Source organism: Cavia porcellus, unplaced genomic scaffold, assembly GCF_034190915.1.
Source record: "Cavia porcellus strain 051 isolate PalLab524CR breed Dunkin Hartley unplaced genomic scaffold, mCavPor4.1 scaffold_5, whole genome shotgun sequence".
Lineage (NCBI taxonomy): Eukaryota > Metazoa > Chordata > Mammalia > Rodentia > Caviidae > Cavia > Cavia porcellus.
The window spans coordinates 41208314-41236254 of record NW_026947488.1 but is presented as its reverse complement, the minus strand read 5'-3'; the positions used below and the strand labels follow the sequence as shown (position 1 = coordinate 41236254).

Here is a 27941-nt window from a genome sequence, read left to right as displayed (position 1 = left end):
TTCGGAAGTTTCAGTCCATGGTCGGCTGGTTCCATGCCAGGATATCATCGTGGGATGACACTGTGGAAAAAAAGGTGTTTACCTCGTGGCAACCAGAAGCAGAGAGACAGAAATAAAGCGCCACACTCAAATTTCCTCCTGCTTCATTTTCTGTTCACTTAGGCCCCCACTTCATCAATGGTGCCACCAACACTTGAGGAGGGTCCCCCCTTACTTTGCTGTCCCATATGCTAGCTGCCTTTAAAAACACTTGCAAGATCACACTCACACGTGTGCCTTACTAACTTTCCAGGTTTTTCTCTATCCAATCATGTTGACAATCACAACACATATTGGATTCTACTGTTAACCTTTTTAATTAAGGCTTAATCCCAGGCTTCTAGCTGCTGAGCAAGCCCCATACCACTGAGTTGTACTCTCTGTTTCTTAAACAGTTTTTAAGTATACAGTTCAGTAGCACTAAGTGCACTCACATTACTGGGCAATAGATCTCCGGAATTTTCACCTTGTAAAACTGATAATCTACACCATGGGTACCCAATCTCTTTTACTGGGGCCACGTAAGGCAAAAGGAATTTTATTTGGCTATATATAAAATATATGATGTAGTCAATGATATAAATAATAAAACTTCCTTTTAAAAATGTTTGTTATAATTATAACATTAAAGCAAAGAGGCAACATAAGCATAAATCTAGTGGGATTGTTTAATCTCACTTTGTGAAAGTGGTACACTAATCTCTGGTTCCATTGTCCCCTATGAGGTCCACACAAGAGTATCATGCAATTGAATTATGAAAATTGTCACTAAAATTTTTAACATAAATAAAGTTAAAAGTTTATTACATTCAGGCACACATTAGTAGCCATCCAGGACAGTATGTGGCCTGTGGGCTCCAGATTGTGTATCCCTTCTCTGTCCCCATTACATATAATCATACTCCCAGTTCCCTCTTCCTCACAGTCCATGGTAACATTCTTTTAACTTTAATTTTAATTTCTGTCTCTATGAAATTGACTTCATGAGCTTTTTCATGTAAATAGCACCCTATTGTATTTGTCTTTTTGTATCTTATTTGTCTAAGATTAATGCCCTTAAATTTACTCCGTGCTGTAGAATGTTAGAGAATTCCTCTGCTCTTTAAGACTGAACAACACTGCATATATATTTAAGTATGGAGTGCATTCTGTTTATGTATTCATCCTTTGGTGGACATTCATGTTGTTCTCACCTTCTGGTTATTGTGGCTAATACTATTGTAAACATGCCTGCACAAATATCTCTTTGAAATCTGCTTTCAATCCTTTTGATTATACCCCTAGAAATGAAATTACTAGGTAATTCTATTTTTAATTTTTTGAGAAGTCACCATACGGCTTTCAATAACAGCTGTACCATTTTACATTCTACCCACAATGTCCATGATTTGAATTTGTTCATTACTCACCAATTCTTTTTATTCTCTCTCTCACTATCTCTCTCTGCCTTGCTCCATCTGTTGGTCTCTGTCTCTCTGTCTCTTTGCCTTTCCCTGTCTTCGTCTCTCTGTCTCTCTCTGCACCCCCCCTCCCCGAGTCCTCTCCTGGAATAGCCAGTCTTACCAGTGTGAGCTGCTGATTTGTATTTCCCTAACAATTATCAATATTGTGCACATTCTTATGGCCCTATTGGCGAGAGTTCCCTCACACAGTTTCTCTTAATATTGCATTTCAGTATATGTATAGTATATTTGTTAACATTAGTGAGTCAATATTGATACATTTTTATAAAGTAGATTCCAAAGTTTGTGTCAAAATTAACTCTGTGTTTCACATTCTTTGGGTTTTACAAATGCATAACAATGGGTCTCCACCCTTGTTATATAATACAAAATAGCTTCACTGCCCTCCAAATCCCATATTCCTCCTATTCATTCTCCTCTTTCCAAAACCTCTGACCAACTACTGACCATTCTACTTTCTCCTAGCTTATTTGTCTTTTCCTGAGTGCACTGGAGATGAAGCCCAAAGAAGATATAACCTGCTCAGATGAACTTCATTCATTTAGCAATTCATAATCATATCCACTGCGTGTCCCCCAGGCATCACGTTCTATGCCTTCGAAAAATCCTGTCTTTCCCCAACTCCATGACTCATTTCTTCCTGTGCAGGAATAACATCCAGTTACATAGGTACAGCACAATTTGTTTAATCAATCATAGATTAAAGGACATCTTGGTTGCTTCAAAGTTTCAGCAATTGTAATAAACTTGCTTTAAACTTTCATGTATATGTTTTATGTGATCTTTAAATTTTCAACTCATTTCAGCAAATAGTGGGGAACATGATGGCTGTGTCCTAGGTAACAGTATGTTCTGATTTATGAGAAAATGCCAGACAGACCTGCAAAGTGACTGTGCCATTATGCATTCTCACCAGTAATGTGCGTAAGAGTTTCTGTCATTCTACTTCCTTGTCAGCATTTGGTGGCAGCAGTGTTTTTACTTTAATCTAATAACCTATGAAACTGAACATCTTTTCATATAGATGTTCAGTGAGTTTTCTGCACATTTATTTGGCCCTTTCTTAATTAGTGAGGGTTTTTTTTGGTTTTTTTTTGTTTTTTTTTTTTTCTATTTTGAAGCGTTAGGAATTCTCTGTAGACTTTAGGTGCAAATATCTTCTCTTCATCCATTGCTTGGAGTTTTATTTCTATGTGGAGGATTTTTATCTTAATGAATTGTCAATTTTTTTCTCTTATAGATCCTGCTTCTGTTCCTGTGTCATAGAAATACCAGCCAAAACTAAGCTCACCTAAGCTTTGTGTTTTGTTGTTTCCTATGGACTTTATAATTTTGCATTTTGTACTTAGTTCTCTAGTACATTTTGGATTAACTTTCATATAATATAATTCCTCAGGCCTTTTATCATGTGGATGTCCAAATGTTGCAGCAACAGTGGTTGAAGATTGTTGTATCTTGATCCACCTGCCTTTGCGCCTTGACTGACTTGTTTATGCATGTGTGTGTGTGCCTGTGTGTTTCCACATTTTTATTCTGTTTCTTTGAACTGTTTGTTTATTTTTCATTGATATTCAACTGTGTTATGTATTATAGCACAATAGTAAGTCTTCACAGTGGAGAATGTAGTGTGTGTGTGTGTGTGTGTGTGTGTGTGTGTGTAAGTAACCACGGCCTTCACATTCACACTGAGCTATATCTCCAGCCTTTTTATAATTTTAACTTTTATTTTGAGACAACGTCTTGCTCTTTTGTTAAGTTTCCCAACTTGGGTTCAAACTTGTGACCTTCCTGACTCAGCCTCCCAGAAACCCTAGGATTCAAGGCAGAAGTCACCACACCTGGCCAGTTTTCCTTAAATTTGAATCTTTTCCCCTGGAAAAAAAACATATATCTGCAAGTTTCTATGAGGGCACATATTTGTTGGCAGCATTTAAACAAGAAATAGAGATTACTCCTTCATTCTATCAATTCTCCCAAGTATTGCCACAGTATTAGAACTTGGGACTCTGAGCACCAGCTAGTAATACCAACATAGATGGACCAATAACCTCCACCTACAAATGTTAAAAAAAATCCTTTTACAGTTGCCACACTCCAGGGCTTTTCTGAGGTGCACAACAAGATGCCTAGGGGACACTCAGGTGATATGGCCAGATTACCGATATATTGAGAGAAACAGCAATCGGGTGACCACCTGTCTTTGCCTGTTCAGCTCTGCTCAGATCTGCATGTGGGGAGGGGACCTTTTATCTGGGCACTGCTATCAGGTCCCAGGAGCTGCTCATTTTCTGAAGCCCTGCAAAAGTATCTACACACAATTAACTTTTTCTACTTCAACCTTCAGATGCCACAGCCCCTCCTCTTAGATCCTCTTAGATCTCCAAAGTTATCTGCCTGAAAACTTTCCTTCTCTGATCTATAAAAGCAGATACACACACAAATACACATGCACACCCAAACCTCCTGTCATTGCAATGTAAAGAAATAGATTTTGTGGCTCCAAAATGAGTCATGATCTCTCTGTAAAGTATGACCAATAAAGAGAAGAGGAAATTAATCTCTGGCAGAACATTCTCCCTGATGTATACATTTTTATTTGCTAGTAATCCTCACATAATCCACACTACATATTGAAGAGCTCATCTCTTTCATTTTCTCTGTCTCATGAGCTCCACTCCAGGCTACAAACAGCACTGGTCTTATATTGGTTTTTCATCCCAAGTCCCACTTCCTCATCGAAATTCACACAGAAGAACTAGCCAGGTGCTGAAATGTCCACAGATGGATTTACCTCCAGCCGTGGTAACCATATCACAGAACAGCACAGCCCAGTGCTCTGTTCCATTACAGCAAGGATCACAGGATGTTTGCTTTATAGGCAATTACACACAGAGAGGGGAAGTAGGTGTTTCACCTGTGCACCTTGGAGAGAAAACAATAGTCTGTAGTTCTCTCTTTCAGCCAGAAAGATACTCCCGAGGCCAGTGTCATTCCGGGTAAGTGCTCTTTGTAAGATTCTATATTGGTTCATTCATGAATAAGCAGAGTTCGATAGAAAATGAGCATCTTTTCATGATCACTAAATACTGTACAAACATATTCTTGGCAAAGATAGACTTTATAGTGGAACAACATACAGTATTTCCTCTAAAAAGAAGATGGACATAATTTTCAGATAAGTATTTGGTTCATAACTTTAAATTATATACTCCATGAAAAAACATTTTTCTCTTGCTGCCACAATGAATAGAAAATTTCTCACACTCATTTCTTTTATAGAAAATAAATCTGAGAGATGGTGTATTATGTTTGCTCATAAGAGCTTTGGATCAGCAAAGATTCTGAAAAGTTATCCATCCTCATCTTGAAGAACTGACAATTTTCTATCTTTTTAGCTGTCGCTAGATTCTAAGCAATTTGATAGAGATAAGAGAAACATTTATAGTTCATGCTTTCTCAGGTAGCAATTAAATAGTTGCTGGATCATAACCTTCTCTTGACTCTCTTTGTACTGATCCTCAGTTTGACCATTTCATTTTTCATCACACTATTGAGGAGAGATGCAAAGAAGTAATAAAATTCAGAGTAATCAGTTTTCTTTATATATGTTTTAAAAAGCCTGGGTAGGAATTAAAGTGACTGATTACAAATGGACATTTAGGATCATTTCTGTTTTCTTTAGACCCTGTTCTCTTGCCTTAGTTAATACTTGGCATAATTGAGAGAATATTCCTCATGAGCATAAGCATTCAATAAATATTAATTAAATGAATGAATGCAAAATGGCTGGATATCAGCTTCTCACATCTCACGTTTTTTTGTCTTTATCTCTGTCTGTATTTCTGTCTCTTACACACACACACACACACACACACACACACACACACACACACAGTGGCTGTCAACTTTTTAAAACTTGTACAATGAAAGCAATGAAACATCTTTGATAGAAATGAAAGAAGACCCAAATAAGTAGAAAATATATTATGTTCATAAATTAGAAGATGTAATACTGTTATTATTGAAATAGTCCCCAAGCTAATCTGCATATCTATATATTCAATACAATCCTTATCAAAATCTCAGTTTAACTTTTTAGGACATATTTATAAGCTAATTCTAATTCTCATGTGGAAATGTAAAAAGTCCTAATAGAAAAAATAAAAATATATTTAAAGACAAGAATCAGAAGACTCATGTTTCCATTTGCAAACTCTGTTATAGTGCTACATCATTCAAGACTGTACAGCAATTGCATTATTATAATCAGTGGTATAGATCTAAAAGTCCAGAAATAAATATACATGTTTTAATGGATTAATATTTATCAAATGTTGAGACAATTCAAGGGCAAAAGAAAGCCCTTTTAATGAATGTTGAAACAACTAAATAGCCGTATACAAAAGAAAGATTTTGAGATTCAATTTCATATTGTATGTAAAAAATTAGCCAACATACACTTCAACATATGAATTGAAATTATAAACTCTTAAAAGAAAATCATTTTAAATTACAAATTTTTATGATCTTCACCTAGGGAGTGACTTGCTAGCTATAACATCAATAGAATAAGCTTCTAAAGAAATGATTGATAATTAGATTCAGTCAAAATTAAAATTCTTCAGCTTTCAAGGATAGTATGAACGAGTGAGAAACAACACATAGGGTGGGAAAAATATTTGAACTATATATATTATAAAAATCTTGTATCTGAAATATACAAAGAACATTTATAAGTCATTAATAAAAACAATCCTATAAAAATAGAGAAATGACTAGAATATGCAGATTTTTCTCCAAATAAACACACAAATAATCAGTAGCACATGAAAAAATCATCACTGACCATTATTTAAATGTGTATTAAAATCATGGTGAGATAATGCTTCATAATATTGACAAGGACATAAAAATAAATAAGACTCTCTTGCATCCATGGCAGGAAGCTAAAATGGAACAACCCTCTGAAAAAAGATTATCAGTTTTTTAGATGATTAAACATAGTTACTTAATGAGCCAGAAATGCTACTCCTAGATGTGTACCCAAGAAAACTGAAAACTTTACATATGTGCTGAAACTGGTACATGGTGTTATAGCAGTATTATTTATATTGACCAAAGAACAGAAAAAAATGTCTATCAACAAATGTCTATTAACAAATGAATGGATAAAAAAAATATGTTATAGCCTTACACTAGGGTTTTTGGCCTTAAAAAGAATCAAGCACTGATGTATGCTACAACACAGCTGCACCTTTAGAACATTATAGTAAGTTTAAAAAGTCATACATAAAAAAATATTACATACAGGGCTGGGGATTTAGCTCAGTGGCATAAGCGCCTGCCTTGCAAGCAGGCAGTCGTGAGTTCGATCCCTGGTACTGATAAAAAGGAAAAAGACAAAAAATAATATTAAATGGTCACATTTATATGAAATGTTCAAAATAGATACATTCATAAAGACTAAAAGTAGTTCTGAAAGTGCCCATGGATAGGCCTGTTTCGATGTGGTAGATCCTTTGGGAGATGAGGCCTGCTGAGAGCTTTTAGATTATTGGGGGAATCCTCTTATGGGGAGCTGGTCATCTCCTTGCTTTGTTTTGCTATCTGGCAGTGAAATGAGTGGTTTTATTCCTCTCTGCATTTCTGTGATAATGGGCTACTTCATCAGAGGCCCAAAGTAACAGGGCCAACTGATCATGGACAAGAACTTCCAAAACTATCAGCTGTAATCAACATTTTCTCTTCAAAATTCAGGGTAGTCGGGTATTTGTTAAAATGATGGAAAGTATACTGGCATACAAGAGGTTAAAGGGGAGTAGACAGAGTTGATTGCTAGACTCTGGAATTTCTTTGTGAGAGTGATAAAAATGTTCTAGAATTCAGTAGTAGGAATGTTTGTAAAAATTTGTGAGCACATTAAGCACCATGAATTGTCTACCATCTAAGGTGAATTATATGATGTATGAGTTACGTCTTAACTAGAAAATGAAAACTCTTATTCAGTTTTTCAGTGAACCCTTGCTAGCTCCAAAAGGGAGACTTGAATTTTCAGCTAGACCTCTGAAAGGGTTTAAAACTACTAAATCCTTGGTTAAAATGGTTCCACTGTTATTGAGTGAGTAAGGGTGACAGAAAACAGATGAGCTAGCTGTGACTTCCTTGGGCAGAAATGTTTTTAACAGGCTAGCAGGGATTTTGCTTTCCTCGAATTCAGTAAAATCTGCTAAAACATGAACTGACCTTTGCTATTAAGCTGTAGCTTTTAACCATCAAAGAGCAGAATGAAGGATTAGGGAGGGAGGTTGGATTAGAAAAGCAAACTGATGAAAAGCCTGGATTCTGAAACTAGAACTCTTAGATTTAAATCTCAGCAGAACCACCCCTATCTGGGGGAACCGCTGGTTATTATTTGACCTCTTTGTCCCATACAGTCTTCATTTCTAGACTAGCAATTTTCTGTGCACACTGGTATTTTTATAAAAATTTAATGAGTTGAAATTTATAAAACATTTACTACTGTGGCTCATATACACTAAGCATAACTTAAATGTTTGTTAACTTAGTATGTTGTAAGAAAAATAACAAAGTAAGGTGATGGTGAGCACAGTTGTATAAAATATACATACACACTATAAAGTAGTTATTAAAATAAAACAGCACAAGTTGCTAATTGTTGATCTGCATGGATTTAGCCTATCTTGACTCAAAGCCCTCTCACTCTTTTGCTTCTGTTCTCTATTGGGTACCCACTAATCTCTGGAAATTCCTAAACCTACAACTCCAAATATCCATGCCTCCTTCTGTCTGTGCTAAAGGACAACCCTATCCCTTGCTTCCCTGATATTCTACAGAAAGCATGCATGGAGCTCCCTACATCTGTGCTAAGAGTTGAACAACATCTCCCCAAAATGTACACTGAAGCCCAAACCCCAATGTTTTGATATATGGGTGGCATGTAATTAGTTTTAATTATTTCATGAGAGTGAGGCTATCATAACAAAATTACTGTCCTCATAGAAACAAACATTTGAACACCCTGCCCCCAATCATCCTCCAGTACCTCTAAATGCACGTGCACACACAAACACACACACACACATACACACACACTCACAAAGGGAAACCCATGTGAATGCACAAAACCAAGACCATCTTACAAGTTAAAACAAGAGACCACAGAATAAAGCCTGTTTTGAGAACCAGGGATATAGCTCAGTTGCACAGTACCTGCCTGGCAAGAATGAGGTTGTGGGTTTGATACTCATTGCAAAAAAACGAAAAAACAGCCCTATAGAATAAAGCTGTTTTGTTAACATCTTAATCCTGGACATCCCAGCCTTCCAGATGGCGGGAAATTAATTTCTGGTATTTAAGCAGCCTAGTATATATGCTGTTCCATTATATCTGAATGTGCTGTTAGCATGTGTGGTCTGGTTGGCATGTGTCACTAGGAGTGTGACCTGGAAACCTACATTCTCATCCCAGCCCCTGCCTCTTCACCTCACTTCCTGATCACCAGACAGTAAGGCACTGTCTGCCCCCTGGGCCCTTTCTGCCTTGGAGCCAGCCAACTGTAAGCTAAATCCTCAACAGTCTGAGTCAAAATATCACCCCCTTCCACTACATTGTGCGTGTTTAATATTTCATTCCAGTGATGAGGCAAAAATATAAGGCGCCTTGATTCTGTACAAGATGGTTATGTAGAAAATGAATCTTAGTTCTCAATGGTATATAAGTAAGGTTATTACATTTCTTTTTTGTTTGTTTGCTTGTTTTCTTTATTTCTTATTTTCTTTTTAACACAAATTAGATATAATTCTAAACTCCTATGCTGATGAGATCTCAAAAAAACTTCTACAGGCAACTTTTATCTGTACCCCTCAGATCATGACCTGGTTTCAGATGCATGACACACTCTCACAAAGAGTCTTGAAGATTATTAATGGTTTCTACTCTGTGTTTTCTTAAGTCTGGTATCTTGTGGCAGTGATGACATAATTATGCCTGGGAACCCTGGTAGACGTTGGAAGTCCCAGCATTTTGAGATCAGTGTCCTTACAGATACCACACAACCTACTCACTGAGTTGGGTGACTTCCCTAGGGTGCAATTATCAACTCTAATCTTTGAGGCTCTCTGGCCCTCTACTTTGAGAGTCAAACTGGAAGAAACTAAGTCACCTTATTCAACACCGAATTTATCCAACACTGAACCACAGCTCTTCATTGGAACTTTGCTCATCATCCCTTCTTAGTTTTGAAAGACTGTCTGTGCCACACTCTTCTTTCTTTCTCTCAAATGTACATCAAAATGTATGCAAATTTTGAAATGTGATTACAGAAATTTACATTGCCTGTAATTCCTCTTATGACTAACTTCAGTCAAGCCTGATTATCCAGATTATGTTCTCCAACATGTGTCATACCTGCTACATATTTTACATCTCAACACACGTTTTCACTTGCCTGCTTACATGTGGTTACCAAGAAAATAGAGCATTCCAAGCTCTATCTTTTAATTGTCACATACCTGGCTAAGTGTTTTTACACCTTTCTCCAAAGAAGTAGAGAATTTTGAAACTTGGAGACCATGGAACAATACTATCTGGTGAAATTCTGTTGTGGAAGCCATTTTATGTACAGATACTCATTGGTTTATGAATACATTCCACTGATTACTCATGGTAAGTTGAAAGTATCCTAAGTTAAAATTGCATTTTAATACTCATGGCTTAGCTTAGCCACAAAGCACATTAGATTGTTGGTGGGTTCATTGCCCAGCATCACGAACAAGGTCTATATGATATATTGCTAAACCAAGAAAAGAACAAAATTCAAAATAAAATTATCATTAGTACTAAACAAAGATTGTTTTAACACTACACTGGAGAAAACTATAGTTCATGGACCATCTGCACTGTACTATGAAATGCAATTAATACTCAGTCCATGTAGACACTGAACTCATCACGTGTGGTTGGAGAAAAGTGGCAACTGAAACATATGAACGGTGGAACTGAGGAGCTGAAGTTTTATTTCTTTTTCTCTGCATTTAAATGCATTTGTATTTGAATTTAAATTTGTGCAGAAGAATTTCAGTGTGAGGCCACAGATGTTTTTTAACAATCCCTCCTCACAGGACTTCTCCTCCTGCAGCATTTCATGAACATATTCTACTTGAGGATTTCTCAGGTATGAATAATAATATGCAGATATGTTTTCAAAGAAAGATAAAAATTCAAGGCCCTAGCTTTAGGTCCAGAATTTAACACACCCTACGTGTTTATGTTAACTTGGTGGCTCAATTATCCCATAACCTTTCTCTTAATATGCATCTGTGAAATCTTTTACCAGGGATCACGACTGTGTGCTTGCAGGCAGGCGCTTATGCCACTGAGCTAAATCCCTGGCCTGCATCTGTGAAATCTTGATAGAAAGCATGCAGTGATTTCTTAGTATTATTGCTTATCTCTGTGTATGCAAATGCTGACACTGCACTTGCAGGACAAGATGTACTCATGAGCAGTCATCTGGTGGATCCTAAATAGCTTTACAATGTGATCTCTTTAGACATTTGTCAAATGGAAACTCCAAAGGAAAAAATTTCTCTAGAGAATCCATAACCCTTAGTTTGATAAACAGTATCCTAGTATTGGTTTTAGCATGTCCTGCTTTGCGGCACCACACTCCTGGTGGATATCTCCAATTTCTGGAAATGTGAATCATCAACCAGAATTTCATTAATCAGCTCTGGAACCTATAGAGCCTCATGTCTAGTAGGTTGGAAATCTTCTCACAACAGTTAAAGATTCACTGTGAGGTTTCTTCGTTCTAGGTTACCCTACACTTCCAACATGCATGTACACACACACACACACACACACACACACACACACGTGTGCACACACACACACACACACACACACACACACACACACATGCACTCCTTAAACAACACCAACTTGGAGTCTGAAATTTCAGAAGGTATTCTGGCGATTTCACATCTTTCTCCTGGCTCTTCCATGCTTCTGGTTCATCTGCTTTCAGGACTGTCATGCAACTGGGTCCATTTGCACTATCCACTGGAAGTATTTCTTCAGAGATTCTGACATAAACCTCAAAGTAGTTTTTACATCTATCATCTGTAAAGATCAGTACATCCACTGTGGATCCATTTTTCAAGGAGTATTTACAGACTTCTTGTAAAATGAGTTGGTGTTAGGGTTTGGTTTATTGATCTCTACAGTTAGGGGGGGTTTTTGTTGTTTTTTGTTTTTGTTTTGTTTTGTTTTGTTTTCTACCTAATTCATGGAAAGTGTTTTAATGATGTATTACTTTGGTTAGTATTGATATATTGTTTGTTGATTAAATGCATTATTTTGTGAATAACTTGAGCTGTATTGTCAATCAGAATTGTAGAGACTTTATGCTTGCCAGGCAGGCACTTTGCCACAGAGCTATATCCCTGGCCCAGAAATCTTAATTGGAATATGAAATTTCTTATTGTGGATGACTCCAGTATCTCCCCATAATTTCATAAAATCTGCATTGTTACCATCCAATAATTATATCGTCTCTTCTCTGTTTCAATGCTCATGTCAGCCCTTTAAACATTCAAACATAAAGCTCCAAGCCTTACCAAGAAATATGGCCAGAACCTTCCTATATTTAAGGAAGTTATTGAGTGGATTTGTGGCTAACTGAAGGACAGCGATTATTTAGTATTGGGCTCAACTCTTCAGCATTTCACTTATCCCCTCTACTCTGTGCCCATTTTCTGCCAGACTCTAAAAGACCCATAATCCTTCCATATGGCTGCCCTGCATGGCACTGCCCCATGGAAGCTACTCTCTAGCACCCCTGCTCCATATGCTTTCATTAAAAGAAAAAAACTACTCAATCAAGAACCACTTTGTGCAAACAATGGCTTGTTTCTTGAATAATATTTTTTAAAGAAATGTTTCTAAAAGAACTCACTGCCTTATGTGTATATTTGAAATAGAATGGTTATTTCTTCAAATCTCTAAGATAGTCAAGTGTCATATGATTCATCACCTTCATATTCAATCCAGCTACAATAAAGTAAGCACAATTTCCCTGAAGAAAGAGCAGCTCTAAAATGCACCCTGATTATGGTATTATCTCATTCAAACAGAAATAATATCAGCAATTTGTCTGCTAGGGGATGACATTTAATGACTATATTCAGATCTTCAGAGGGCATAGTAAAACAGAGTAAGACATTTTGGAGTTGTCAAAATCACTGAAGATGTGATGTACATATATATTTATTTCAGTGAAAACTTTCCTAGAGAGAAAAATTTTTTGAACATTTAAAATCAATTGACCTTACTAAAAGAATGTAAAGACCAGAATTCTTCCAGCCTCTTACCTTTGTGCCTACTAAAATTTCAATAATGTAAAGTTAAATTATTTTGTAAACACGAAGTAGGATTTCAATGTTCTAATAGGATCACCACTTAAATATTTAGAGAAACTAATCAGCAGTCTTAATCCAACCTTCAAAACTTAGGGATAGTTGGGTTTTTATTGTCCTTTTTTTGTCCGGGGGGGGGGAGTTGTTAGGAAAATAAAACATTTTAAGGACTTTATCACTTAGTTTTTGCTGCACACAAACCATCTAATGTTTGATGACTTAAAACTGTAATCATTATTTATCTCGTGATTTTGTGGGCTAGTAAGTGGAGTTGAGCTCAAATGAGTTGCTCTTCTGGTCTCAAATAAGCTAAACCCTATGTCCTCGACCAGCTGACAAATAGCAAGAGCTGGCTGTGCTAGGATGATCTTACCTGGGAGAGTTCATTTTTGAAAGTTTTTACTCAGATAGCCTGATATTATTTTCATGGCAGCCATACATTTAAGGTTTCTTGAATTCCAGACTTAGAACTGACAGTCAGTTTTGTGATGTTCAGCAAAGCAAGTCACCAGCCACATCAGACTCTTGGGATGAGAAATAGTTTCCATCATTCAGCGAAAAAAAGTTGCAAAGTTGTATAGCAAGTGGACATAGATATAGAGAGGGGAGCACAGCCATTTTTGCAAGCAATCCATGACAAACAGATTTCCTAACTTTGTTTTTTTTTAATTTTTTATTGCTTTATTTTTTGTATTTTTATTTATTTTAAAGAGAATAAAATAAAAGAGAAAATAACAAAGTAAATCAGAACAGGACAATGAAAGCAACACAGCACTTCACAACAAGACAACTGGACATTAACATAGCTACCATAATGTCTCTTTTCTTCAAAATAGTTGAGCATACTTTCAACACACAATAATATAAAACATAACAAAATAGTACAAAACTATTCAAAAGAATGAAAGCATTACAGGACTTCAAATAGAAAGAAAGAAATAATGGCTACATCATATCTCATTTTCCTCAAAAAATTTGTCTATACAATGGTAATAGAATAAATGTAATAAATCAAATAAAACACAACAGGATAGAACCAATCAAAACAGAAGAACAAAAGCATGGAAGGACTTCAAAACAAGATGTTAGGAAATCAGCAATGGCTAACATAATGTCTCATTTTCTTTAAAATAGCTGTTCACACCATCACACATAATAAAATCAAACAAAACAGAGTAAAATCAATCAGAGCAATGAATGAAAGCATTATAAGATTTCAAAGCAATATAATAGAAAAACATGAATACCATAGTATATCCCATTATATCCAAAATAGCTTCCCCTACTACCTGACAGCATAAAAATCTACCAAAACAAGGTAGAACAAAATCAAACCTAACAAAATTGTGTAAATAATACAAGAGTTCAAGATAAGACAATAAAAAATTGAGAGTAGTTTCCACCTTTCCCTCCCAGGTGTGTTTTCCTTTGCTCTTACATTATTTTGCTTTCAGATCCCTTAACGCCTGTTTCTTATGCTAGGGTTCACACGTATGAGTTTTAACTGCTTCAGCCATGGACCTGATCTCCAGTAGCATCCATTTATCTACAGGAGCCTTGAGATTATTCTACTTCATAGCTGGGTAGCTTTCCAGTGCATGAAAATACCATATCTTTCTTATTCATTCTGCAGTTGATGGGCAAGTTACTCTTGCTTTTTTTTTTTTTTTTTTTTTTTTGTTGTTTTTTGTTTTTTGGTCTCCTGTCACATGGAACAATGCTCTCTCTCCTTTGATTTTTCAGTCTATGAATTTTCTTTCCAGTTAAACGTGTTTCTTGTATACTATATATCAATGAATCTTGTTTCTTGATCCACTCTCCCTGTGTTTCGTTTTGTTGCTGACCTGAGGCTGTCTACATTAATGATTACAACCAGCATACATCAGTTATCCTCCTGTTGTAGGCCCTCCACTTTTCCCCTTCATTCAATTGCCTGCCTTGTTTGGCTTTCTTCCTCTGCTGCTATTCCTGGAATCATGGTCATCTTTATCTCTCTCTAGAATATTCTTTAGCACTCTCTGTAGGGTTGGTTTGGTAGTCATGAATTCCTTCAGTTGTTCTTTATCATGGAAATATCACCTTTGAAAGATAGTTTTTCTGGGTAGATCAATCTAGGTTGGAAGTTGTTTTCTTTCAGAATTTGAAACACTTCACTCCAAAGTCTTCTTGACTTGATGGGTTGTGTTGATTAAGTCTGCTGTGATTCTAATTGGTTTTCCTTTATAGGTGATCTATCTCTTTTCTCTTAACAGCTTTTAATATTCTGTTATAGTGCTGAATTTCTGGTTTTCTTGATTATTATTTACTTTGGTTATGGCTAGGTGGGGTCCTATATGCCTCACTTGTCTGCATGCCAGATATATTTCCCATCTTTGAGAAGTTTTCTTCTATTACTTCTTTGAATACCCTTTTTAATTTCATTTTTATTAACCCCTGCTTCTTCACCGATACCTATCACTCATGAATTATGCTTCTCTGCCTCATCTTGCAGCCACTGAATTGTTATTTCCTGATTCCATGTTATTTTTAAGAGATCTTTCCTTTCACAATCACTAGCTGAAATCCTATCTTCAGGTTGAAAGTCTATCTTAAGTCTCTTTTAAGCAGTTTTGTCAGTTTTCAATTGAACTTTTAATTTCCTGCATCTCTCTTTGAATCTGTTTCATGCTTTATAATTCTTTTCTACATTCATTCAAGGTTTCCACCACTTTCCTATGTTCTTCTTTTTTGTTTATGTCTTCTTTAGACCCACTGACCAATTCTTTCAGTGTGTTTGTGATTTCTTTTTTACTTGAGACATTATTTTTTATTTGACTGCTTTTACAATCTCATGAAGTTGTTTCCTTACTTTACTTGCTATCATCTCAGAAATTTCAGGTGTGTGACTTTTGTTTTCTTCCATGACTGTGTCTCCCAGACTTATTGTGTGTGGGCTAGAGGTCTGAGTTTACCTTTTGCTCCTTCATCTTGACATTCTCCTGCGTTCCTCCCAAGAAGCTGGTTGTGGGGCCCCAGTTTTATATGTTGGCTGCCCCTAGGCAGTGTAGGGAGATGGGATAGACACCTGGGTTCCTCTAATTCCAGATTTACAAGGAGTGGCAGGGCGAGGTGCAGGCTTCTCCAGACCTATGCAGCTACACTGTGGCTTCCCTATGATCAGGGGTGCGTGGAGGTTGGGCTGCTTCTCTTAACCTATTGTGTCTATACTGGGACTCCCACAATGGTGGCAGACACCCAGGAGTTTGTTTGTCTGATTCTTCTAGTGGATGATGGCTGCCTGAGGGAACCAAGGGCCTCCAATGGGGGCCTACAGATGCACAGGGCTTACCTGGCTATGTGTCCCTGCTCCTTCTGATTGCCTACAGGAAGAAGCCTTCCAGTGGCAACTCCCTGAAGATGAGGCAGATCTGCTGGTTCTCTCTGCCCATGCTGACCTCCTGCAGGATGTAGCCTTTTGGTGGCAGTGCATAGCATGCAGAGGTGGATCTGTCTGTCTTCGCTCCTCCAGCTCTAGGCATGCAGAGAAAAGGGCCTTCCAGTGGTGGCACCCAGCAGGCAGAAGCAGATCTTCACCTGGCTCTCTCTGCCCATGCTGGGCACTCAGAGGAAAGGGAAATATTTAGAACTTCCACAAATTAGGAAAAGTGCACCTAGGAAATTCTAAAGGAAGGTGGACAGTGTCAATAATTGTAATTGTTGCTAATTGGTAACCAGTTTGGGGAATGGCTTTGTCTCTTTAAATTTTTCATTCAGCCATCGAGATAGCTCAGCAGCACAGAGCCCGCCTGGCAAGTTTGAGGACCAAATGGATAGATAGATAGATAGATAGATAGATAGATAGATAGATAGATAACAAAAAGAAACTGATCATTCAATTTGGGTCATGCTCCAACCACATATTATCTTTTCTGTCTTATTTGTTTAACCTGAGCAAAATTATTCTTTATATAATAATAACTGATATAGCACAGGCAAACATTTGTGATAATTATTCTGAACAAAAATTTTCTCAAATATTTAATAAGAGGTTTATATTCTCTCCAAAAGACACTATCCCTAAAGTTTGTCCCATACTTGTCCAAGAAAAAAATAGCTCAAAAAATATTATCAGAAACAGTATTGCATTTGAGTGCTGCATTTTAAGAGTCCATATAGAGTCCAGGCTAGAAATTAAATGCCACTCTTGGAGACCCTTGACAATGTACTCAAACTGTCAGTGAATAGCAAGAAAACCCACATCTAGACTTTCACTAGTGTGGGCCCAAGAGGCAGAAAGATGGCCTGAGCATTTGGTGAGCAGATCTTTTGTGCAATGTTGTCAAATGGAAATAAAATGTAAGCCACTTGTATAACTTTAAATTTCCTAGTAGTTACATTTAAGCAGTCAAACAAGTGAAAGCAAATTTAAGAATACATTTTACTGAAGTCAGTATACCTACATAAAGTATGCTCTTCATAAAGAAGGACCTATATAATGTATGACCTTCATTTCGCCTTTGGCAACCATTGTATGCTTTGGATCTAGAGCTTTGAAGGCAGCCACAGGTGGTTCTTGCAGGTGATTTCAGCTCAGTGGGAAACTTATTCCACAGCTCCGGAATTTCTGTCTTCAAATCAGCTGCCAAATGGAATTTGGCAAAATATATATGAACAATAAATATAAGCTGAATGAAAGAACAGTGCACAAATCAACAAATAACTATCAGAAGTCTTTATTTGGTATTAGACAATTAAGACTTTTAAAGACTGTTGCCTTTGCCTAGCAAATTCCCATGTATTTAGTCTTAAATTCTTGAAATTAAATGTCCATTGGTTTAATAGCATATTCTTAGTCCTTAAATCATATAAACAACTTACTAGTAGACTGTCCCTGAATTCTATTTGGCAGCTGATTTGAAGACAGAAATTCCCGAGCTGTGGAATAAGTTTCCAACTGAGTTGAAATCACCTGTAAGAACCACCTGTGGCTGCCTCAGGGCCTTCAAGAGAACACAGATTTATTATCTGGTAAATAGATTCCATGTCGTTTACACTTCCAATTCTCACTTAACTCTGACTTCTATGACAGCTATTTTTTCCTCCTATAAAAGTACTTAGGCTCTCAACTCCTTGACAGACATTTCTTCAAAGAAGAATAAGGAATGTCCAACTTTCCTTCCTACATCTATAAATACATAAGAAAAATATGAATTGCATATCAATCCAAGACAGGCCTAAACTTTAGGCTGAAATTCTCTTTGAAATTCACCATCTGTAAAATGCACATCAACTTTTTGGTTTTTTTTTTCTTCTAACTGCTTCTTTTGAAAAAAGAAAGGCTGCATGTATTGTGAAGAAAAAGGAAAAATTGTCAAACATTGATAGAACCCCAAAACGGCACCCATCAATAAAAATGGCATACTTTAATGGGCATGCATTGCACATTGCCAAGACTATCAACAAAAAACCAATTTGCTTTTCATGCTCTGAATCATTTAGTCAGCAAACCAGTCATTAAACATTTGTTATTGCACAGTGCTGAACTAGGGACAATGATCAGAGCAGTAGAAGTATGAGTTGTAATCCCATCTTTCAAGTTAATGTTTAACTACTATTTGAAAAATAAACACAAGGTGATCTCAGTACTACTACCTCACCCCTGCCTCCGTTTCCTTTGGGTGAAATTCCTTTAATGAGGCAGGGTTAAGTCCTTACATGACTTTTCTACAATCCTAATAACACACTTTATTATGTTTCGCTTTAATATTTTAACTATCGCTAAAATCATTGGAAAATATAAGTGATGTACAGATGCATATACAAGTAAATATATATTTAATTAGAATTCTTTCTGTCTCCAGTTTGGCTAAGATTGTAAAAAGCTGAGACAACAAATAAGAGGTTGCAAGTATCCATACGCTCTAAAAGGAGGCACTGGGTTACTATTGCATAATTTGCAGAAAACACTAGGGAAAAGAGAAGTTTTTGTAACCTAAGTCCAAATTCGCCTGAAAAGTATAAAAATATTAAGAGTACACATTTCAAAAGAGAGATGACAAGAGGTACTGGTTTGCTATGGCTTTTTCTTCCTTCACTTAAGTGAGAGAAGGGTGGAATATCTTGACTCCTGTCTGAGAGAAGCCTCGGGGAATATTCTGGAAACTGTTTCCTAGGTAGTACCAAACATTGTGGTGGAAAGTCTCACAGAAGGAACTTGGTTCTGTCTCCGCCACACACTGTCATGATAGTGGTTCCAGGAGAGGCAGTCATACTGGGAATGGCCTGACCCATTTTCCATAGGGTGAAAGGGCCAGGCATGGAAAATTTGGGGCCTGTAACTTCTCTGAAGGCAATCTCTCTGCAGAAAAGAACCTAGAAATCAGATCTTAGAGAGAATATCATCTGTGCCCCTAAATAGTCCTTCGAGGAGCCTCAGAAGAAATTGAACTGTTTGCATTGGTCCATCCTAGAGCAGGACAAAACCAGAGCTCACGAAGGAATTACAGGAAAAGGAAACGAAAAGCACAAGATGAAAAAGAAAAGCAACAGTTGTTTATGGCTTGTTTCCCTGCAACAGATTTGTCTCAGCAGTTGTCTATGACTCACTCCTTCCCCTCAGTTCACCAGGCTGGCACAGTGCATACTGTAGCCGAACGTGAAGTAGGTAAGTGTTTGGATTTTATGATCAGAATAAGACAGTATTGCACCATAAAGTAATGTAAAAAAATTTGATTGTCTATGGGATATGTTGAGAAACTTTTGGTTTTAAAGTAATAGTTTATGCAGAGAGGGTAAAACTTTTACAGAGTCTGAATATGGGAAGAAAACAGAGTTATTTTATAAAGCTTTCTAGATCTTAAGTTTTTTAGCATTGCAGTTACATCTATCTAATGAGCTTTTTTTCCTCTGTCATCTTTACAGTAGTATATGTCCCTTAAAGAGAAGAATCTCATCTTTTCATCATTCATTCCTATAAGGCTATAAAAAAGTCCCACAATTTGTGAATACTTACATTAGTAAAATAAATATATAAATGTGTAGCCATCCATATTGAGACTTTGGGTCTATATCCAGCCCTGCCCCTTCCTTTCAGGTGCTGTTTTCCTGATCGATTTCCTGGCTGCCATGAGCTTTGCTCTATCACAGCTTTCAAACATGATATTTCTACCTTGAAGCCAATTGAATACACACTGAATCCATGGGAACTGTGAGTCATTTCTCCTGAAGTAGATTTTGGATGTTTGGTCACAGGCTATTAGAAGATTTTCTATGTGATTATCCTTAGGGGAAATGTTTTGACAAATCATGAAGGAAAAAAGTGAAAACAAAAATACTTTCATGTAACACCCCTGCAATACAAAATATAGAAACAGTGCTTTGCCAATCTAGTCATCATTTACACTGACTTCAGTGGAGGAGGATTTTAGTGTCCCTTGTCTAAAACCCCAGATACCTAACAGTATTCAGTTTGGGTGACTAATTACTAACTGTGGCAGCTTTCCTTCCTTCCTTCCTTCTTTACATTTTCTCATTTGATATTCCACTGTTAATAAAACTGTCAATTTTCTTTTGTTTCAATGAAAGGTCACATGTGACAACAACTCCCTTTGCCTACTAACAGCTAGAGCCTTTATTAATATTTTAAATGTACACAGTGATATTTCCAAAAGGTCAGATTTTTTAAAAATGTAAAATGTCAATCTTAATTCATTTTCCTCCCTTTCTCTGCTCCCCATTTCTAGTGCTGTGTTGTTTAGCCTCACTACTGTGCTTATTGTAACTCAGGTTCAATCAGGTAAACATGAGGCAGGGTACCAGATAGGAGCACAGACACAGGTCTTACTGTGCATATTTCTCCAATTCAAATGGGGCCTTGAAGGGCAGATTTCAGAACAGAAATATTTACTGAACTACTACTAGTAGGTCTTAGAAATCTGTCCATTTTTCCAATACTGTATTATTACTTCTTGACATGCAATGAATTGCCCCTCAAATTTAGTTGATTCAACCTGCTAATTCTTTGGGAGTCCCAAGCCTGGTGTGCTTTAGTGATTCTGGCTCTGGTGTCCTATATCCCTTACAGGCTGCAGGCAAGAGGGTATCAGTGCCGTTACCTCAGAGAGCAACAAAAGATTGATTCATTTCCAAGGTCACTCACATGGCTTTTGATAGGATCCAGTTCTTCATAAGATGTTGACCTGCAGCCTAGATTTTGATGAGAGACTCCCAAGTCCTTTCTTAACTGCCTTTCCCCTTTGATCAGCTCACAACATGGCAACTGGCCCACCCTAAGAGCATACAAGTCACAAGGCAGAAAAGCAAACTTCCGGGTGTGTTTCATGGGTCAGGAATGTGAGACTTTGGGTCTATATCCAGCCCTGCCCCTTCCTTTCAGGTGCTGTTTTCCTGCTCGATTTCCTGGCTGCCATGAGCTTTGCTCTATCACAGCTTTCAAACACGATATTTCTACCTTGAAGCCAATTGAATACACACTGAATCTGTGGGAACTGTGAGTCATTTCTCCTGAAGGATATTTTGGATGTTTGGTCACAGAAGGGAAAGCTGACTAATACAGAGCTACAAGATGCAATGTTTGCCATGCTGGCTTTCAGTTTTACATTGGTCCATTTCCTACATCCAACATCCTTAGTCCTACATTGTGGAACAGGAGTGTTTACTCCAGGGCTGTCCTCCATTTCATGTTTAAAGTATGTAACCTGAGTTTCATGCTTACTGGACTCAGAACTAAGAGTTTGTTTGGATCTCAGAAGAGACACCAGATTTGGATTTTTGAGCAACGCTGAAACTGTTGATATTTGAGGACTTCTGGGGATGGAGAGGATGCATTTTTTGTTAGGAGATGAACATGGACCTTTTGGACACAATGTTTTGATTCAGACATGAAGTATTCCCCCAAAGACTTTACTGTCTCTGGCTTTGTCTCTAATGTAGCAAAGTCTAGGGGTGGATTTTAGAAAATAATTGAATCAGGAAAGATTTTACCTCATCAATGGCTTTAGCCAATGATGAGTCCATCAAATGATGGCATTGCTGGAAGACGGTGAACACTACAAGAGTTTGGGCCTCCTATAGGACAGGAGGATGTGTGTCCTTGAAGCCTTGACCTTGGAACTATGTCTAGCACCTTCTTCTTCCCAATCATCATGAGGTGATCAGGTTTGTTCCACCATGTGTTCCTCACTATGATGTCTGAAATGCCTCAACCTCAGAAAAAAATAGAGCCAGCCAATCATAGACTAATCACAACCACTTTTAAATTGTGTTTCTCAGACATCTTCTCACAGTGATAGAAAGTTGACAGAATCTGATGCATTTCAGAAATGAAGGCTAGCTAATTGTTCAAAAATCAGTCTACATTGTCTGCCATATTAAAGGGCTAAAGGAGAAAAATGACAGAACTATATCAATCAATGCAAAAAATACACTTGGCAAAATTTAGCGCTTATTCAGGAGAAAAGTTCCAGTCAAGTAGAGAAAAGAGGGAGCCTTCTTAAACTGAGAAGGTGCACTTATAAAAATTTTGTAACACTTTAAAATCAATAGTATATAAGAATTTTTTCTAAGATTGAGACTAAGCAAGGATACACTCTCATCACTTTTATTCAACTGAGTAGTGGAAGTGTAAACCATTGCAAAAATGAATGTATAAATAAATAAAAAAGAAAACCAATGGCACACCAATCAGAAATAAAAAGGTCCCTTATTACAGACAATATAATTGTCTATGTGAAAAGTCTTGAGGAATCTACAAAACATGCTCCTAAAACTAATGAGTTCATCAAGATTGCAAGAATCAAGATAAACACAAAAAACTCAGCTGTATATTTCAATGAATAAATGAATGAAAATGTGAACAGCAAAATTAAGTATAACACTATTTACAATCACTCAAAAACAGAATACTTAGATTTAGTTATAATGAAATATGTGTAGGACTTGTTTGCTGAAAACATCACATTACTGAACAAAGAAATAAAATACATAAATTAATGCAGAGGAATATCATTTTTGTAGACTGAAAGGCGTAATATAGTAATTTCAATTCTCAGCAGATAGTTATACAGGTTTAATTCAACTAACGTCAAAACCAAATCACTTTTCTTGAAGTCACACAAGATACTTTCTAGAATTTCTTTGGAAGACAAAATAAATTAGAAATAATGTATACAGACAATCTCTGTTCTTTACAACTGCTTGCATGTCTACAAATTATCTCGAATTATCACAGAATAAAAGATTTAATTTTTAAATTGGGGAGTATTGATAAACTACCAAAAGCTAGTATGTCATATTATTCAACTAAGAATTACCAAGACTTGTGGCACATTATAAACTTAAAGGAACTCTGAGCCCTCCAGATGGAAAATGCTGATGAGGTTGTGTTTGAATGGCTACCCACAGAAGTCAAGAATTTAGGAAGATTGAGATAAAAGAGGACATAACAACATAACAATACAGGTCAGAACAGAATAATTTAAGCAACATAGTGTTTCACCACTAGATAACTCTACTTAATAGTAGTTGCCATTGTGTCTCTTTCCTTGAAATATTTTATTATAACTTCGTATACTATAGCATCAAACAAATCAAGACAGTGTGAAAGCATTCAAGAAGATGAAAGTGTTACAGAGTATTCAGAACTAGCTAACAGAAAACGAACAATGGTTTCTATATTATCTCTTTACCTATAAAATTTTTGTTTATACTATCACATATAATAAAATCCAATAAGATACAACATGATAAAACCAATTGAGACAGAAGAGAAACAGTTTGATGGGACTTCAAAACAAGATGATATTAAATCAGCACTAGCTATGATGATGTCTTCTTTTCTTCAAAATAGCTGTTCATATCATCACAGACAATAAAACCAAACAGCCCAGAATAAAACCATTCCAATTAATGAGTAAAAACTTTATAGGGCTTCAAAGCCATATAATGGGGAATCATGACTACCACATATTTTTATGTATTTATATAATTTCTTATGCTAGGGAAACTATTTGGTACTCATATAGGTGAGTTCAATTTATTTCACTTATGAGTATCGTCTTAAGCTGCACCCATTTATTTATAAATATCTCAATGTGATTCTTCTTTATAGCTGAGTAGTACTCCCTTGTATAAAAATACCACAACTTTTTTATCCATTCCTCATTTGATGGACACTAGGTTGTTTCCAAGATCTGGCTATTACAAATTGTGCTGCTGGTAAACATGGGTGCACATATATCACTGTGGTATGATGCTTTCAGTTCTTCTGGAATATGCCTAGAAGTGGAATAGCTCAAACAAATGCGACTTCCAATCCCAGCTTTTTGAGAAATCTCCAAACTGACCTCCACAATGGTTGCACCAGTTGACACTCCCACCAACAGTGCAGGAGAGTTCCTTTTTCCCCACAGCCTCTCCAGCATTTGTTATTGATAGTGTTCTTGATCCTGGTCATTCTTTCAGGAGTGAGATGGAATCTCAGTGTGGTTTTAATTTGCATTTCTCTAATGACTATTGATGATGAACATTTTTTTCATGTATTTATTTGCCATTTGTATTTCTTCATCTGAGAATTGTGTATTCATCTCAAATGCCCATTTTTGGATTGTATCTTTGAATTTTGAGGGTCTGATTTTTTAATTTATTTTTTATTTTTTCATTAAGGGAAACACTTTTTAAAAATCAGCAGGGTTTATTATAGTAACTTTTTTGATTTCCTATTAACTTGATTTGAAGTCCTGTATTGCTCTCACAATCTTGTTTTACTCTATTGTGTTTTGTTTGATAGTATCAAGTTTGAGGGTACAGGCAACTACTTTGAAGGCAATAAGATTCATTATAATGCCCATTCTGGTTTGACTATTATTTTCGTTTGAAGTCCTGTAATGTCTCCAATGTTTAGGTTTTATTGGTTTTGTTCTGTACTGTTTTGTTCAATTTTATTATAACAGATGATACAGGCAATTCTTATTAAGGTAGCAAGAGGCATTATGGTAACCATTGTTGATTACCTTGTATTTTGTTTCTACATCATGTACTATGTCCATCCTTTGTTTTGACTGACTCTGCTTTGCTTTGTCGTATTTGGTTTTATTATCTTCCAAAAATAAAGTAATAAGAACTGTGGGAGCAATAAAACCCAAAATGTGTAATTGTTATTGTAAAAAAGAGAAGAAAAGAAAGTGCTCTAAAGGATACAACTGCAAGTGTGTTTGGTTGTGTAAGATATCAGATGACCATATTACTAAGGTTTTTTTTTAGATCATTGAACACAACTGCTTGCAGTCTCACTGTTTGAATGCCCACTTTGTATGATTTAATTTTGTAACTTGAACAACTATTTCTAAGATGGCAATATCTAATCTATTAACTAGTGATTTCTTACTGTTTATTTTTTTGAAATTCTGTATTACTTGTACTTTTACTGTTTTGTTTTATTTTTTCTTTAAATAAAATTTTTTAAAAAATTAGGAAGGTTAGACATCATCAACACTATAGGACAGTTACACAAAATGATGCATATTCACTAACTTAGTGGTCCCATACAGAGATCAGAACTGGGATTCAGTATATACAGAGATACAGTTGTCATATATATCATAGATATTTTCCATATTTTCGTCCCTTATGAGACATTAGAAATTTACATTTTAAAGAAGAGTAGAATCATATTTGGCAACCACCAATCAACTTCTCATCATTCTAAGCTAGTCAGAATTGCCAGCTGGTATTATCAAATTATGAGTCACCCTGGAATGAATTTAGAGTAATGTGGACATTGAGGCTCAGATGACTAAGTAAAGGCATCTTTGACATTGAACAAGATGACCCTCAAGGAAAATAGTTGCTACTTAAATGTATTTATTCTAAAACAGAAAGGACAGAACTAAGCTTTAATATATGTACCACTAAGTAATAATTGTTATAATGCAGAGAAGTTAAAATACCTGAAATTAGTATTTCTTAAACATGCCCATTCTACTTTATGCCTGAGTTTCTGCCTTTCTCTGGTTGCCATCTCAAACCTCTTAGTTGTAAGTCCCAATAAAACATTTAAAAAACAATTTTATAGAAAAACGTTTTTTTTTAAAATTTTTATTTAAGGAGAAAAGAAAAGAAAGGAAAAAAAAAACAGTGAAGGGGTACAAGTTATACAGATTTACAGAATAAAAAAATGCGCAGTAGGAAATCACTAGTTAATGGATTACATATTGCCATCTTAGAAATAATTGTTTAAGTCACGAAATTAAAGCTTGTAGAGTGGACATTCCAACAATGATACTGCAAACAGTTCTGTTCAATGATCCAATAAAACTCTGTGATATCATTTTCTATCTTATACATTTAAATATACATGCAGTTATATAGTTTAGAGCACTTTCTTTTCCTCTCTTTTGTACAGTGACTATTACACATTTTGGGTTTCATTGCTCCCACGGTTCTTGTTGCTTTTTTGGAAGAGAGTAAAACCAAATGTGACATAACAGAACAGAATCAGTCAAGTCGAAAGGGTGGACATAATAGATAATATAAGAACATAATACAAGGTGATCAACAATGGTTACCATAATGCCTCCCGCTATTTCTAATAGAATTGCCTATATCATTAGTTGTAATACAATTGAACAAAACCGTAAAGAATAAAACCGACAAAACCAAAACATTGGAGATATTGTAGGTCTTCAAAAGTAGATAAAAGTCAACGAGAATGGGCGTTATAATGAATCTCATTATCTTCTCAGCTGATGCCTAAACTTTCGAACCTGATACTATCCAGCAAAACAGAATATAGGAACCTCAGTCAAAAACAAGATGGTGAGAGTAATACAGGGCTTCAAATCGAGATAATAGAAAGTCAAAGTGGGTTACTATATTATATCCTGCTATATTTTTCCCTTTAATTAAATGGATAAAAATAAAAAAGTAAATAATGGAGTGGAGATTGAGAAAAAGGAGGGCATAACAGCGAAACAGGGCAGATCAAAACATAACCATTTAAGCAGAATAGTGTTTCACCACCAACTAATCCTGACCCAAAAATAGTTACCATATTGACTCCCTCCCTGAAGTCCTTGAGTACAACTTCATATACTGTAGCATTAAGTATATCAAAACAATGTAAATCCATTTAAGAGAATGACAGCATTATAGAGTATTTAGAATCGACTAACAGAAAATGAACAATGGTCTCTGTATAATCTCCTTGTCTTTAAAAGGTTTTTTCTTATACTATCATACATAACAAAATCCAATAAGATACAACCTGTTTAGACCATTGGAGACAGAAGAACAAAAGCTAGATGAGGCTTCAAAATAAGATGGTACTAAATCAGTATTACCTATTAAGATGTCATTTTCTCCAAAAAAAAAGCTGTTCCTATCATCCAATCTTCTGTCTCATTTCTGTTGAGCTCTTTTTCTGTCAGTAGCTGTCAGTTTGTCTTCTTCATTTTGTTCTCTGCTCCATTCGTTGTGGCCTCCCTGCCCCTATTTCTGGGTTCTTTGTATTTTTCTTTTTTTAGAATATCCTGCAATACTTTCTGTAGGGTTGAATTGGTGGTTGCAAATTCCCCCAGTTCCTCTTTATCCTGGAAGCACCTCGTGTTTCCATCAATTTCCAGGGACAGTTGTGCAGGATATCTCAATCTTGGCTGTAGATTATTATCTTTCAAAGCTTGAATTATTTCTCCCCATGCTCTTCGTGATTTGATGGTTTGTGAAGAGAAATCTGCTGTAATTCTGATGGGTCTTCCCTTGTAAGTGATCTGTTTCTTGTCTCTTACAGCTTTTAATATTCTGTTCTTGTATTGAATTTCTGGAATTTTTATTATTATATGCCTGGGTGTTTCTCTGTTAGGGTTGTAGGTAGCTGGGGTCCTGTATGCCTCATACATTTGAGTATCTTTACCTTTTGCTAAATTAGGAAAATTCTCCTGGATTATTTCTGTGAGTAGCTTTTGTAGTTCACTTGTTTGTGTCCCTACTTCTTCTTTTATGTTCTTAA

General features: G+C 36.2%; 1 long non-coding RNA gene across 1 annotated transcript in view; it reads left to right on the top strand.

Annotated features, from left to right (window-relative positions):
* The first annotated feature begins 4362 nt into the window (after window positions 1–4362).
* Window positions 4363–27941, top strand: part of LOC134475883 (uncharacterized) — a 44311-nt gene continuing 20732 nt past the window's right edge. Inside the window, exon 1 of the long non-coding RNA XR_010047211.1 lies at window positions 4363–4498. This is a non-coding gene — a long non-coding RNA (uncharacterized LOC134475883). The remainder of the gene's footprint in view (window positions 4499–27941) is intronic.